The sequence below is a fragment of the Eriocheir sinensis genome, unplaced genomic scaffold (genome assembly GCF_024679095.1).
Source record: "Eriocheir sinensis breed Jianghai 21 unplaced genomic scaffold, ASM2467909v1 Scaffold51, whole genome shotgun sequence".
In the NCBI taxonomy this organism is placed as follows: Eukaryota; Metazoa; Arthropoda; class Malacostraca; order Decapoda; family Varunidae; genus Eriocheir; species Eriocheir sinensis.
In genome coordinates, this window is record NW_026111843.1 from 1,008,808 (window position 1) to 1,023,056 (window position 14,249).

The following is a 14,249-nucleotide window of genomic DNA, read 5'->3' on the forward strand; positions in this document are numbered from 1 at the left end:
CAAATGTGCAAACGCAAAAGAAAAAAGGGACAAAGCATGGAAAAGACTAAAAAGAAGGAAGAACCAAAGAAACAAAGAAGACTTCAGAATGGCGAGAAATGAATATGTGAAAATAAGGAAAGAAGAAGAAAAGGGATATGAGAAGGATATTGTGGAAAAATGCAAAGAACAGCCCAAGTTGTTTTACAGATTTATAAATGGGAAGACTAAACCGAAAGAAACAATAGAAAGACTGAGAGACGGGAATGTGGAAGTCAATGACCCTAAAGGTATGGCAGAGTTATTAAATAGAAAATTCCAGCAAGTCTATACCAAAGAAACAATCTTTATTGCGCCACAAGAGAATAAAATAGAAGTTCATATGGAAGAGATTATGGTAAACAAAGAAGAGATCCATAAATTACTGGGAGAACTAGAAGAGGGAAAAGCAGTAGGACCGGATGGAGTTTCTGGGTATATTTTAAAAAATGTAGAGATGAATTAATTGTTCCAATATACGACATCATTAGATGCTCAGTAGCAACAGGTACGGTGCCCAATGAGTGGAGAAGGGCTGAAGTGGTCCCCATATATAAAAGTGGAAGGAAAGATGAACCTTCAAACTACAGACCCATATCCCTGACAAGTGTTTTGTGCAAAATATGTGAGAAAATAATAAAGAAGCAGTGGACTAAATTTCTAGAAGAGCATAAGTTAATTACCAGCAAACAATATGGATTTGAAAAGGGCCGATCATGTGTTACAAACTTACTCAGTTTTTACTCAAGAGTGACAGACAGAACTCAGGAAAGGGATGGATGGGTTGATTGTATTTATCTAGATTTGAAAAAGGCCTTTGACAAAGTTCCACATACAAGACTATTATGGAAACTGGAAAATAAAGGAGGATTGAAAGGAAATATGAAAAAATGGATGGCAAGCTACCTAATGGGAAGGAGATGAGAACTGTGGTCAAGGACATAAAATCAGAATGTAGAAATGTAGAAAGCGGAGTACCACAGGGTTCAGTATTAGCACCGATAATCTTCCTGGCATATGTAAATGACATGGCTGAAGGAGTTAATAGCTACATAAACCTGTTTGCTGACGACGCTAAATTACAAAAACATATAAGAAACAAAGAAGATTGTGAAATATTGCAAGAAGACCTATACAAAATTTGGAAATGGAGTATGGATTGGGAGATGGAATTTAATGTGAAAAAATGTCATGTTATGGAAATGGGTAAAAGTGAAACAAGACCAATCTGGATATACAAAATGGGAAATGGTGAAACATTAAAAAAAGTGCATGAAGAGAGAGACCTGGGAGTAGTGATGAGGGATGATAATCAACCAGAGAGTTATATAAATCGGATCTTTAGACACATACAACTTGGTGAGAAATATTGGAGTAGCATTTAGCTACATGGACAAGGACATGATGAGAAGGCTAATCACTACCATGATTAGACCAAAATTAGAATATGCAGAGGTAGTGTGGTCCCCCCATAAGAAGAAGCATATAAAGAAACTAGAGAGAATACAGAGGATGGCATCAAAAATGGTCCCAGAGTTGGAGGGATTAATATACGAGGAAAGATTAAAGGAAATGAACTTAACAACACTGGAACAAAGAAGAGAAAGGGGAGACCTAATCCAAATTTATAAATTATTAAACAAAATAGATGAAGTAGATAATGAAGAACTGCTACTAACAGAAGGAAACATAAGCAGAAATACAAGAGGACACAGTAAAAAATTGAGAAAGGGGAGATGCTTGAGAGACACAAAGAAGTATAGCTTCCCGCAAAGAAATGTAGAGGTTTGGAACAGTCTGAGCGAGGATACAGTATCAGCGAGGAGTGTGCAAAGCTTTAAAGATAAGTTGGATAAATGCAGACACGGAGACGGGACCACACGAGCATAATGCCCAGGCCCTGTAAAACTACAACTAGGTAAATACACACACACACACACACACACACACACACACACTGCTCCAGTAGCTCAATCGGTAGAGCACTGCGCTGCAAGGCTTCACGGCCAAACAGGCAGTGGTTTGAGCCCCGCTCAGGACGGATTCTTTCGGTTGACTATAGTCTTCCCAAAATGTCGAGTCCGTTCTGGTGGGGCGCTGAAAGGGAATTTCCCTGATGCGGCGTTGTCAGATGTACTAGCAACAATTATTGTCTTATTGTTAGATTACTTCTAAATGAATCTTCATAATAGTGCATTTATATAAATTTCTAATGAGGATGTATAGAGAGCTTTGAATATTGTTCTAGTGGAATGATAACAATGACCTTGTATAAATACCACAAAATGTGGCAGCTCTGTTCTCCAATGTTGCCATTTTTGAGGCTGGGTCAAGGGTACATTGACCGCGCTAATCCGCAGGTAAACGAGAGGTCCATTCTTATGATAACCCGACATACACACACACACACACACACACACACACACACACACACATATAGGTACACACACACACACACAGGTACACTCGTGGGACACAAGTGTTGACACAGTTTCCAAAATGTTTTGGATGCCGATAGTGAAAGACGGCAACTATTCAACAGAGCTGCATTCGAGTTATATAAGACGTATGTGTGTGTGTGTGTGTGTGTGTGTGTGCAAGGATCAAAGAGTGTGTGTGGGTGTGAGAGAGATATTATTTAAGGATTTTTTTTACGAAACTGAGAGCATCAACTGCACGACGATTATGTTTCTTTAAAAAAAATCTGTTATGAATGCTCTTGTTTCCACGAGTGCCCGACCTGTAATAACATTTTCTGCATTCCATAAGCTGCATACTTGCTTGGCTTTGTCGCCAGTGTGCATTGTGGAGAGAGAGAGAGAGAGAGAGAGAGAGAGAGAGAGAGAGAGAGAGAGAGAGAGAGTAAATTGCACTTCCTTGCTAAGCCTTTAATTGTTGTTAGTACATCTGGCAACACCGCATCAGGGAAATTCCCTTTCGGTGCCCCACCAGAACGGACTCGACATTTTGGGAAGACTATAGGAGTGGTTACTGTCCCCCCCTTGAGCAAGGGGGATGGGGTGTGTGGTGTGTGAGGTCCTGACAGTACCCAGAGATTGACGATAATGAGCACATGCTCACGTCGGGAGGGTTCCTGCTGGCGATGACGAGTCCAACACGTGATCAGGCCGTGTTGAATTACACACACACACACACACACACACACACACACACACACACACACACACTAGGATGTAGTTGTTGCAACATGTTCTTTGTGATTCCAAGGTATTGTGAAGATAAGTCATCAATGAGATCAATAACATTTCATTTAATTTAATTGAAATACTTATTTTTCATTAAAAAATAATACAGTAAAATACTAAGGCCATGTAAAGGTGTTTCATTTTGCTTGAGGGTCAAAACAGGTTTAGAGAATACTGTAGGAAAATGTCTTCAACATATTATAATGACATTGGTGCCCATGAAAATGAAGACCATGCAGCCTTATACATTAGGCTGTTAAATAAAGATGGACTTATAACCCAAGCCAGAGGAGTTCCTAGCTGAAGAGCCTTCACATGAGCAAATAGTAGCCTAGCCTATCACCGCTGAAATAGTAATACTTACCCACATTTTAAAATCTCATAAACGAGTAATAATAATGGAAACGGTTACCAGAGTGATGATTAGCAAATACAATATAAACAAATAATTTGTCAACTTTTAGAGTGCGCTGGGTGTGATTCTAGAGTTTCACCAAGACAGGCTACGTGTGGCTTACCAAAAGCTAGCTTCTGTTCATTAAACTCTTGTAACACGTCCAGTCTATTACTGTGGCCTTGATGAGTGTGAAATATCCATTGTGAGTCTGTTATAACAGCTAGGGCCCTGTGGGGGAGATCACAGCCAATAGTTTTGGCCATAAGGGCCACAGCTTCCCTCATCATGTCTGGACCTGAGGTGAACGATTGTTTCAGTCCTTGTACGTAGCTGTGCCTCTCTCACAATGGTTTCCATACACAGTACAAAGGGAGGGCGGTTATGGCAGCAAGACACACACAATGGCAGTGTGTGTGTCTTGCTGTCATAACCGATGGTAAATGACCCGCGAGACACCGTGCTTTGAAGTCGGCGCGGTGCTGGAAGGGCCAATAATGGCGCCCAGCAGCCTTATACACAGGGTCGCCTATGTCGGGACTCTCTCTATTAAGGGACCCTACCTTAAGTATAGGAGGCATCAGTCCATTCTCAAAACCTACCCAATCTATAAATATGGTCAGCCAGAACCAAGCAGTCCTCACCTGGTCCAGCAGGTACGGAGTGTTGGATGCAGCCATCCCCTCGGCAGTGGCCTTGTTGTTGCTCCGGAAATAAATCCTGCCCAGGGCCGAGGTGGCTCCCGGGGCAGTGACGTCCATGGTGACACAGTCCCCTTCCTGTGGGCCAGATGCAAGGCTTGCTATTAGAAGACCATTTGGCTTCTCACATCAACTATTTCTACAGGTCAAAGAGGGGATCAATCTGGTTCCAATGAGTGTTTCTTGGGTTCATGGTACAGAAGAAGGGCCAAACTACCACCAGGCTCATAAAACTACCCCTGGAAATGCTAAAAAATCCTACGAAAGCCTTGCCCAATATGTGAACCTTGGCGACGAAATGTTTAGTAATCCGGCCAAGCTCCCTGGCGTCACGTATCTGCTTATTTGTTGTTTTATAGCAAGTGAGGCAGCTCAAGGCAAGGAACAAAAAGGCCTGCCAGACGCTGCTCCAGCAAAAGAAAATGGAAGGAGAGGCCAGAAGAGAGGTGTCCTGATTCCTCCTGAAGGCGTTCAAGTCACAGGCAGGGAAACACAGACGAGGGGAGGCGGCCAACACAACACTGCACACACCACTCATGTCACCCAGCACCAGGATCACTACACTCCACATTTACAAAACTACTGATTCATGTTAGTTTACAAATGTAGCTTATAAGTGAAAGAGCAAACTTAAGTCTAAATCATTACTCTTAAACTGACATAACTTACAAATACAGGCCAGTATTGGTGTGGTGAGGATTTCCAGTCACGACACACACAGCTAACCTTTATCTGGCAGCGGGACACTTGTAAAGTCCCTGTGTGGGCCAGACAGGGGCTTTTTGTGTCCCCCTTCAGTGTGATGGCAAAGCTCTCTGGCAATGTTTGGGCCAGAGAATCCTGCCGCCTCTCCACCCCTTCTCAGCATCACAAGGCCGAGGGCGAGTCCGGCCGCCAACGAGTAAGACTCCCGATCATTGGAGTTTTCCATTTCTGGGCCAGGAGGGAGACCGATCTCCTGCATCAAGACCTTTGCCTTGTGACTATGTGCCGTGTCTTGGCAAACCAGAGGGGCGCCTGGGGCGGCAGCAACCTGAGGAAGCAAAGAGAAGTGTTAAGAATACATCAGTTTACCTTCCCAAGCAGATACACATGCATGGGGTTCAGTACACCAGCCATGGACTTGCAAAAGGATGCCAACGAACCTGAACCGTATGAGGAACGTCTAATTTTGTTGAGGTGGGTGGCAGGAGGCACTCCTGAGGCACGCTGAGGAGCTTGGTGGTCTGGATGTCCATTGTTCCTCTCCTGGTCACGGACAAGCCCAGCAGGAGCCCCACACATCACTTCTTGGCCCCGCACTTGATAATCCAGTATGTTGGGGGCACCTCAATGTTGAAAAGGTCAATGGTTGTGCCTCTTAGGGAGCCTTGCCTGAGAGGTTGAGCTTGGGTGTTGGAAGGGTTTCTGTGATCACTGGGGCAGAGGTGCACAGTGTAAACATTCCCCTTCCAATAGGCAGAGCCACAGTCCTAGTGCAGAGAGCATAGAGGTGTTGCTCCTGCTGCTCCAGAAAGTCATGATCGGACACTTCTGGCCGCTGCACAATGTTGACAGTCACGGCTTTTGAGGAACAAAACATACGGGGAACCTCTGACACTCACTGGTCTTCCACCCAGAGGAGGGCCAGCATGTCTGTGTCCAGGGTCTGCGCCGTCCTCGTCCTCCTTGGACAGCTGTGGCGCCTTCTTGGCCTCCTGTACCAGGTCCTGGTCTGGGTGACACCTCACCTTCATGTTGAAGGGATCCTTCAGCCTCTTGCTGTTCCCACAGTCATTTTTCTCGGCGGATTCTCTCCGAGTCACAAGGTTGGGTCTGTGTTTGAGGTGGCAGGCTGAGGCCGGCCAGTGTTCCGGGGCCACAGGCGACACGTGTGCTGGCCGTTCATCAGCACCAGCAACACTCCTGGCCACAACAGCTGAATGTCCCTCACAGTAAGACAGTTTATTTGTTACGAGTACAATTTATTGGTGAATGTTGGGTCTGACGTCACAATTTTGGAGACTGCTGACTGGGAGATGGGTCAGAGCAAATGACTTCTGAGTGTTTGGATTGATACAGTTAAAAAATGGCTCCATTGCACTGTCTTGCAAATGACAATCTGCAGCTGCAACTGAATATAACAACACCAGACTCTTGGCGGTTGTGCAGACATGTGGAATGCAGGGGAAAGGGTTGGGCTCTGCACCCTCCATGATGTTATAGAGGAGGCTGTCTGCTGACATAGCCTGGGATGACAGGCTTCTGTGCTAATGGAACTTAGGGAGGAGGTCCCTGCAGAGGGCACAGCATTGGGAAGTCTCTCCATAATGGTGGAGGTGCTGTGAGGCTCTCAGGTCTGCAGTCAGCTGGTTCAGGCAGGGAACAAGGAGGTTGAAATCTTCATAGACAAGGTGGAGGGCAACATGTATTGGTGGCAGGTACACAAAGAGAGGAGCATTAACCCTGTGTTCCCTTCCTGCTGCTTCTGCCCCACACCCACCTTCTGCAGCCCAGCACCTCACTGAGGCTGTCCCCCGTGTGGAGGGGAGGACAGGATGTACTCACAGCCGCTGTCAGAACCACTTTCTGGGCTCAAAATTTCTTTGATGCCAGTGAAGGACTGCAAGAATCTGCAATATCCACGGGGCAGGTCAGGGCAAGCTTGTCCATGTCGTAGCCGATCATGGACAGCACCACCTTGGAACACAGCGTGCATTCACCCTGTGGGGAAAAGTCACCTGACACCGGACCGTTCCTTGTTGCATACCACTTGTTGGTCAACTGGAGTGCTGCATCCGGTTAGACAAACTTGAGGGCAGCGAGGGAACACTTCACAAGTGGTGGTGATGTCAATTCTGGGAGGGTTATTCTGTAGAGGTTTCCATTGGCATGTTCAAGAGTTATGTCACTGCCAGTTGAGTCTCTAAGAGCAACAATGGCACAGGAGAGCGGCAGACCGGGATCCTCACTGAAGGACTCTGCGTGCATCTTCTCCGACACCACCGGCGACAGCCCAGCGTCAAACTTGGCATTAGCAGAGAATGGCGGGCGGCTGAACGGGAGCAGACTAGACCTTCGGAGAGGTGTGGCGATAGGAATCTGAAGGTGCGGCAATATAGTGAGGGCAGAGAAGCCCCTGAACAAGGAAGAACGGAACGCGGGCAGCCCACTGATGTTGACGGGACTGACCTGGACAGTTCCCGTGTAGAGCAGCAGTGTTGCTGCTCTACACGACTATCACCATCTTGAGGGCTTTCAGTGGCTGAGCCTCTTTGGCGAGTATGGAAAAAAAAAAAAAAAAAAAAAAAAAAAGATTGATCATTTGAAAAGTCGTACTTGATGCGGCGCAAAGTTCCCGCCAGTGACAGCACGAGGTAGAGGTACTGCTACTCCACGTGGCCCTCCGTCAGGAAGGCTCGGGGGAGGGAGTGGTCGGTCCAGAGGTAGTCCAGGCAGATGTCCGGCACGAGAGGCTCTGGTTCGGAGAGTGTTTCCTTGAGGGACGTCAGCTGTGAGGTGCGTGGGGTGCGGTGTCCAGGGAAGGGCCAGAGGAAGATGCTGTCCGCCAAACACTGATGGGGTTCAACTGCAAGATTGGGAGACTTATTAATCATCTACAACATTATATTTCACACACACACACACACACACACAAAAAAAAAATATCAGGTTGGTGTGATATGGATGTAGGTTGAGAAATGTAATTATTAACTTGCAACATGCATCGTTTGCTCCATGAAAGATTGAATTGTTCACTGATTCCTGAAGCCTCGAAATACCGAGCTCGTAGGTGTGTTGGTAGTGAGTGCAGCGCTGGCAGGCAGTTAATTGCCTCCAGCCGATTGTACCGTCGACGTCAAGTAAAGAGTCCTGAGCTGTGTGCCGGATGTTTTGACTGCTCCACCCCGTACCTGACTTTGCCATCGTTCACGACACAAGCTATCTAGGCCTGCCTGCCGATGAGAAGACTGGTGTCCTGGCGGGCCAGTGTGAACGACCCGATGATGGCTGTACGACTGATTCCAGAATTTGATGCATCGTCACTCGGCGTGAGCGAGCGGCTGGACAAGTTTGAGTTGGTGTGTCAGCTGAGAGGGTTCTCGGAGTGGCAGAATATCGTGCCCCTGCGCCTCGCCAGTGGAGCGTTCGCAGTCTATCAGCAGCTGAGTGGGGACGACAAGCTGGTACACGAGAAGATCAAAGAAGCTCTCATCTCTACTTTCGTGTCAAATCGTTTTTGTGCATACGAGCGGTTCGTTGGTCGAAAGCTGCGAGATGGTGAGTCCGTGGGTGTGTACCTAGCTGACCTGCGGCGTCTGGCTACGTTGTTCAGAGGCATGCCAGACACTGGATTGGCCTGCACTTTTGTGGCCGGCCTACCTGACTCTGCCCGCCGCACCCTGCAGGCTGGTTCAAGGATGGAATCCATGGGCCTCTGCGAGATCCTGAGCCGCGCTTGTGTTGTACGTGGCTGCGGTAGACTTACCGCTGCACCCCAAGCATCGTGATCAACTGGCTGTCGAGGCGACTGTTGTAAGGTGCCGCTCTTGTGGCCAGCCCAATCACTACGCTCGTGACTGTCTGACTGGGCGTGATGTGCGGCGAAGAGGACGCGGCAGCCTCCGCTGCTTTCAATGTGGACACCAAGGTCACATTGCCTCGTCGTGCTCAGAAAACTACGCAGGAGAGGCGGCTTCAGCGCCAACCTCCTCTCTGGCTCCTCAGTAATGGGCGCCCTTCCAATTGTTCGGTTGTTAGTGGACGGGGTGAGATGCGACACCCTGGTGGACACCGGCTGTACGAAGAGCATTGCACACGTCTCTACTACTACTACTACAACTACTACTACTACTACTACTATTACTACTACAACTACTACTACTATTACTACTACAACTACTACTACTACTACTATTACTACCATAGCACGATAACAGAAAACCTTATTCCCGATAACCGATAACTGATAATGAAAAACCTTATCGGTGATAACCGATATTCGTTAACTAGAGACACAAATATAGGCAATAACCGATAACCGATATAAATCCACAATTCCGATACTAGCTAGCGATAAGTCCGATAGGCGAAAACGATACTATATTGATATTTCAGATAGAACAACATTGATGAATTCAAATTTTCATTATCTGTATTTTAGGAAACTTACAAAACCTTAAAACCACACGTTGACACGTACATATGGACGGTAATACTAGAAATGCCTGAACCGATGTTGTGTTATTTGGCGTCCCCACCGTCAAAAATTGTTTACAAACACTGGTCTCTCGTGAACGGTGCATGCTCAGACCAGCAAGCGTACACCTGTACAGTCTCACAAAGCTTTTAAACCATAATTAAGAGTTGCTGGAAGGCTGAATCAGACATATAGTACAACTACCACCATCCTCGCTGTTTCTAGAACAACACTCTGTACTAGTTGTATTTATATGTACAGAGTGTACGTTGTTCTAGAAACAGCGAGGATGGTGGTACTGTATGTTTGATTCAGCCTTCATTAATGTTAAAAAGCATTGTGAGACTGAACATCTACACTTAATGGTTTGAGCATGCGCAGTAGAGACATCGACACAAAGCGCCAGCTGTTGACGATGGGACACCAAATAACACAACACCGAAATACCATGACATGGTCACAAACGAATATGGAATATCAAATTTGAGGCAGTGAATAATCATTTTTGGGGCAAAGTTAAATGATTTTTCTCTATGATATATTGATTTTTGAGTAGCACAAAAAAATAACCTAGTGTTTTTATTTTCATGACCTAAGTATGAAATCTCATCACCGAAGATATTTCATACCCTGAAGTTTTTTCATACAACACCGGGCCACGCATGCGCAGTAAGGAGACAAAAAAAAATTCCTGAGGCGGAAAAAAAGTAGCAATTATCGCTAGTTTGGTTACAAAAGTAACGAAGTTACCGATATATATTTAAATAAGTAGCGGATGGTCGATAATCCGATTTTGTTATCAGCGACAAAGTATCGCGATAACACCCAGCTATGATTACTACCACCACTATTACTACTACTACATATAATAAAAATAATAATAACTACGTACACTGCTGTCCAAACCCTGATGTTGATGAAAATAATATCACTGGTTACTCCTCACCATCTCACACAGCCTTTCATGATCTGAGTGAACAAACAGTTGGCTTTCGGGGCAATAAACTTAATCGTACAAATACAGTCATCCCTCAAATAGTACGGTTTCCAATAGTACGGTTTCCAGTAGTACGGTTTTGTTTTTATGCGGATTGTCATGTAAGAATTTTTTTTGGATTTTAAAATTTCCCGCTGGTGGCAGCAAGTAGCCATGGCGTGAGTGGCAACACTGTTCTACCAAACACCTGCTGAAAGCACCCAAAGCGTTTGAGAAAGTGTTCACCCTGCAGAAGAATTTATATTTAGGAGAAGTTACGTTTTGGGATGAGTTACTTTGCAGTAGGGAGAGCATACCATGTGAATGAGAGCAGTGTTCATCGCTGTATCTATCTTAGTGTAAAAGAAATTCTTGCCGCAGTAACTGCCAGTGCTCCAGGAGTGCTGCAAGAGTAAAGATAAAGGACGTCCTTTTAGTAAGAATCGTCGTTGCTATGGTAATGGCGTATTGCTCGCAGCAAAATGGGGTACGCTGATCTTCCTGATGCAATGGAAGCACTTATGTGTTTCTTTGGCCGCCATATTTGCTGATGACGTCATCACAGCACAGAGGCGTTCCACCTCTCAAGGCCGGGAGCGGAGCGGAGGTGCCGAGTTGGCAACTCGTGCCGCTGCTTCACGCGTTTGAGAGCACTTGGGACGTACTGAGAGTCCCAATTCATTCTCTCAAACGCAGCCCAGGAGTGTTTCTTGGGGGGACACTAATTTTATCCGGATTTTTGAATAGCTAGGGGGTCCTGAGTCCCTAACACCCGTACTATTTGAGGGACGACTGTATTTGCAAAGAAGTAAACTCCATATTTTCTAGTTTCCAAGATTCATCAAAAGCCAAATTTTGTCAGAAGAGGAAGAAGAAAATGAAGAATTGACTCAAGCCAGAAAATGGAGTTGGGAACTGACATAATAATATTATATATTAGATTAATAATTGTAAAACTCCTGACACACACACACAAGGGTGGCCGTACAATCACCTCTGTCCTGGCCCGGCGTGTCTTCCATGTGGTGTGGCTGTTGTTGCCTGAGCTGAAGAGGATGCAGGAGGAGGGGTCTGGGGACATGAAGACGGCCCGCTGCGCTAAATCACTCATGTAGGCGGGACGCCTACTTTAATAAGGGAGACATTCATAAGGTTTTGTTGGTAAGAGAACCGGGTAGGACACGAAGTAACGGGTTTAAACTGGATAAATTCAGATTCAACAGGGACATAGGCAAAAATTGGTTTACTAATAGGGTGGTGGATGAGTGGAATAGGCTTAGCAGTCATGTGGTGAGTGCCAATACAATTGTCACATTCAAAAATAGACTAGATAAATTCATGGACAGCGATATTAGGTGGGGTTAGATACACGGGAGCTTAGGGTCAAAGGAGCTGCCTCGTACAGGCCTACCGGCCTCTTGTAGACTCCTGCGTTCTTATGTTCTTATGACGGTCTGACCCGCTGTAGCCTGTAGCAGGAAACAGTGAAGTAACCAACCCCGCATAAAACAACAGGTCATATTGTCAAACACATCGTCACCCTAGCACACACAGTTGACAGGGCTTTTGGGAAAGTTGTGGGCCTTTCCAGGGGTAGTCTTATGACCCTTTTGGTAGTTGATAAGCCTTCTGTAACATGAACTCTAAAAGGCACTCATGAGGATGCATTTTACCTCTTTTTTGGCCTTTAGAAATAAGTGATGTGAGAGTCGGCAGTGTCTAAGCATGCCGACCACTGACCTAACTAGCAGTGGTTGTAAGAACTAAAATACTATAGCTATGGGAAACACATCCATAGTACAGGAGCTGATATCAACCCAAGCTTATATAACAGAGAAATCCCACACCTTCAGCTGACTGGCACAAAAATGTATAGTGTTGCACATGAAAGCCACACAAGCCTAAAGATGAAGTGAATCAAGAAAGCCTGAAGTGGCTGCCTCAACCTTCCCTTCCCTCATAACAAAACCCTCCACCTAACCCACGGCTGCCAGTGTGCCCGGTGTCCATGTACAGAAGGGAAAACGTGCTCTACAAAAATGAGTAAAAAGAAAAATAAGGAAAATCGTGGCAGAACAGACTGAAAAGGAAGAGAAGGGAAGACGTGGGAAATGAGACCAAAAATAAAGGCAACAGCTCAAGGGCAACAAAGGGAGATAAAACAAAAAGAGGCCTGGTAGTCGCTGCTCACAGAGAAGCAGGCAGAGGGAGTGGCCAGAGGAGGGGTCAGTTTTGGATAGCAAGACGTCCTGATGCATGTAACACTACCCATATAAGTCTGTGTGGTCTGTGCCTGCTCACTTACACTAATTATATCACTCACTCAAGTCTTACCTGTTCAATAGAGCAGCGGATTGGTTTCGTCCAGCGGGTTCAGCAAACTGTAAAAGGTCGGGAGGCTTTCCGGTTCATTCTTCTGGGCGTCAATCTCTGAGGCCGTCACTCGCTGCTCCAGCAGGATCCCGTACCTGATTGGCCACACCCTCCTCACCTGGCAGAGAACACAACTTAAATTATTATCATTATTATGAGACCCAGAGCAGGTAGGGAGGAGGAGGAGGAGGAGGACCCTAACAGCTGCCTGGTCAGCAGCATCCAAACACCCAGTGAACAGTGAAGTAGGTGACCCAGCCCGACTTGTGTCCAGAAACGCAAAAACAGTCCTGGCGTTGCTCAGGCTGATTGCACGAACACACACACACACACACTTTTTCCACATATAAACACACACACACACACACACACACTTTTTCCACATATAAACACACACACACAGACATAGACACACACACACACACACACACACAGGCATAGACACACACACACACACACACACAGGCATAGACACACACACACACACACACAGGCATAGACACACACACACACACACAGACACACACACACACACACACACACACAGGCCTACCTGGATCTCAAAGGTCTTTCCTGAGGGTGGACGGACAGTGACAGGTGACAGTGAATCACCTTGCTGGATCAGGCACTAACCCTCCTCCTCCTCCTCCTCCTCCTCCTTCTTCTCTCCTCCTCATCCTCCTGTCTTCTCCCCTGAAATAATAATAATGGTAATAATAAGAATAGTAATTAATAAAAATAATAACAATAATAATAATAACAATAATAATAATAATAAGAAGAAGAAGAAGAAGAATAAGAATGAGGTTTAGTATGAAAGGGGAAGGAAGGAAAGGAGAGAGAGAGAGAGAGAGAGAGAGAGAGAGAGTGGGGGAGGAAATGGGTGTTGAAACAAAGAGGGCCGTTGTGCTCCCCTGTCTACCCTACAATCTTGCAGCGTCAACAAAATTTCAGGTGTCCGGGGTCAAAACAGTGTAGCGTTGCCGAAAGTTGTTAATCTGCTTCCTTTTAATTATTGCAGGTGAACGGCAAATGTTTACAATGGAATTAAAATACCTGTAACTTTATTTTGATCTTAGAGGCCTACCAAGAAAATCTCAAGCAGGCCTAACCTGTGAGTACTTTTGGGGCCGAAATAGCCTGTCCTCCCTTGCCCTAGACCGAGGGAGCCAACGCACTCTTACATCATTTACAATTTGCCGTTGATGAGGTTTGAGGCCCTGCTGCTCCACGAGGGCCATCAACAGTTTCAACGTTAGCCTCAATAACAGTCTTCGATGGACTTATTCTCAAACATCGTAGTGAGTGAGTGAGTGTCTTAATTGCTTTCACAAATAATATCACATATAACCATTAGTTCAGTGTTCATGTCTAATATTTTCAAATAGTATCACAATTAAAT

General features: G+C 45.7%; 1 long non-coding RNA gene across 1 annotated transcript in view; it reads right to left on the reverse strand.

The window, feature by feature from the left end:
• The window catches only part of LOC126992848 (uncharacterized), a 16,116-nt gene extending 3,151 nt beyond the window's left edge, over window positions 1–12,965 (reverse strand). The window contains exons 1-4 of the long non-coding RNA XR_007747123.1: window positions 12,809–12,965; window positions 11,469–11,601; window positions 7,638–7,887; window positions 4,263–4,397 (exon numbers count right to left, since the gene is read on the reverse strand). This is a non-coding gene — a long non-coding RNA (uncharacterized LOC126992848). The remainder of the gene's footprint in view (window positions 1–4,262; window positions 4,398–7,637; window positions 7,888–11,468; window positions 11,602–12,808) is intronic.
• Between the last annotated feature and the right edge of the window lie 1,284 nt (window positions 12,966–14,249).